Raw genomic sequence first — 2,500 nt, forward strand, 5'->3', positions numbered from 1 at the left:
GGTCGGTGCGCGCACAGGCGGCTCGGACACGGTGAAAAACCACAGCGCGCGGCAGCCAAAACGATGGTACGGGCTAAAAACGGCTAAGTCGGGCCGACGTCGGAAATCGTCTAACGACACGGTGGAGTATAGTCGGGTGGGCGCTGCGGCGGTCGAAATACGGTGAAAAACCATGGCGCGGCAGCCAAAACGACGGTACGGGCTAAAAACGGCTAAGTCGGGCCGACGCCGGAAATCGCCTAACGACACGGTGGAGTATAGTCGGGTGGGCGCGCGGCGGTCGAAATACGGTGAAAAACCATGGCGCGGCAGCCAAAACGACGGTACGGGCTAAAAACGGCTAAGTCGGGCCGACGTCGGAAATCGTCTAACGACACGGTGGAGTATAGTCGGGTGGGCGCGCGGCGGTCGAGATACGGTGAAAAACCACAGCGCGGCAGCCAAAACGACGCGTACGGGCTAAAAACGGCTAAGTCGGGCCGACGTCGGAAAACGTCTAACGACACGGTGAAGTATAGTCGGGTGGGCGCGCGGCGGTCGAAATACGGTGAAAAACCACGGCGCGGCAGCCAAAACGACGGTACGGGCTAAAAACGGCTAAGTCGGGCCGACGTCGGAAATCGCCTAACGACACGGTGGAGTATAGTCGGGTGGGCGCGCGGCGGTCGGATACGGTGAAAAACCACGGCGCGGCAGCCAAAACGACGGTACGGGCTAAAACGGCTAAGTCGGGCCGACGTCGGAAATCGTCTAACGACACGGTGGAGTATAGTCGGGTGGGCGCGCGGCGGTCGAAATACGGTGAAAAACCATGGCGCGGCAGCCAAAACGACGGTACGGGCTAAAAACGGCTAAGTCGGGCCGACGTCGGAAATCGCCTAACGACACGGTGGAGTATAGTCGGGTGGGCGCGCGGCGGTCGAAATACGGTGAAAAACCACGGCGCGGCAGCCAAAACGACGGTACGGGCTAAAAACGGCTAAGTCGGGCCGACGTCGGAAATCGCCTAACGACACGGTGGAGTATAGTCGGGTGGGCGCGCGGCGGTCGAGATACGGTGAAAACCACAGCGCGGCAGCCAAAACGACGGTACGGGCAAAAACGGCTAAGTCGGGCCGACGCCGGAAATCGCCTAACGACACGGTGGAGTATAGTCGGTGGGCGCGCGGCGGTCGGAATACGGTGAAAAACCATGGCGCGGCAGCCAAAACGACGGTACGGGCTAAAAACGGCTAAGTCGGGCCGACGCCGGAAATCGCCTAACGACACGGTGGAGTATAGTCGGTGGGCGCGCGGCGGTCGAAATACGGTGAAAAACCATGGCGCGCAGCCAAAACGACGGTACGGGCTAAAAACGGCTAAGTCGGGCCGACGTCGGAAATCGCCTAACGACACGGTGGAGTATAGTCGGGTGGGCGCGCGGCGGTCGGAATACGGTGAAAAACCACGGCGCGGCAGCCAAAACGACGGTACGGGCTAAAAACGGCTAAGTCGGGCCGACGTCGGAAATCGCCTAACGACACGGTGGAGTATAGTCGGGTGGGCGCGCGGCGGTCGGAATACGGTGAAAAACCATGGCGCGGCAGCCAAAACGACGGTACGGGCTAAAAACGGCTAAGTCGGGCCGACGTCGGAAATCGTCTAACGACACGGTGGAGTATAGTCGGGTGGGCGCGCGGCGGTCGAAATACGGTGAAAAACCATGGCGCGGCAGCCAAAACGACGGTACGGGCTAAAAACGGCTAAGTCGGGCCGACGTCGGAAATCGCTCTAACGACACGGTGGAGTATAGTCGGTGGGCGCGCGGCGGTCGGAATACGGTGAAAAACCATGGCGCGGCAGCCAAAACGACGGTACGGGCTAAAAACGGCTAAGTCGGGCCGACGTCGGAAATCGCCTAACGACACGGTGGAGTATAGTCGGGTGGGCGCGCGGCGGTCGAAATACGGTGAAAAACCACGGCGCGGCAGCCAAAACGACGGTACGGGCTAAAAACGGCTAAGTCGGGCCGACGCCGGAAATCGCCTAACGACACGGTGGAGTATAGTCGGGTGGGCGCGCGGCGGTCGAAATACGGTGAAAAACCATGGCGCGGCAGCCAAAACGACGGTACGGGCTAAAAACGGCTAAGTCGGGCCGACGTCGGAAATCGCCTAACGACACGGTGGAGTATAGTCGGGTGGGCGCGCGGCGGTCGGAATACGGTGAAAAACCATGGCGCGGCAGCCAAAACGACGGTACGGGCTAAAAACGGCTAAGTCGGGCCGACGCCGGAAATCGCCTAACGACACGGTGGAGTATAGTCGGGTGGGCGCGCGGCGGTCGAAATACGGTGAAAACCATGGCGCGGCAGCCAAAACGACGGTACGGGCTAAAAACGGCTAAGTCGGGCCGACGTCGGAAATCGCCTAACGACACGGTGGAGTATAGTCGGGTGGGCGCGCGGCGGTCGAAATACGGTGAAAAACCATGGCGCGGCAGCCAAAACGACGGTACGGGC

Source organism: Lolium rigidum, unplaced genomic scaffold, assembly GCF_022539505.1.
Source record: "Lolium rigidum isolate FL_2022 unplaced genomic scaffold, APGP_CSIRO_Lrig_0.1 contig_6788_1, whole genome shotgun sequence".
Lineage (NCBI taxonomy): Eukaryota > Viridiplantae > Streptophyta > Magnoliopsida > Poales > Poaceae > Lolium > Lolium rigidum.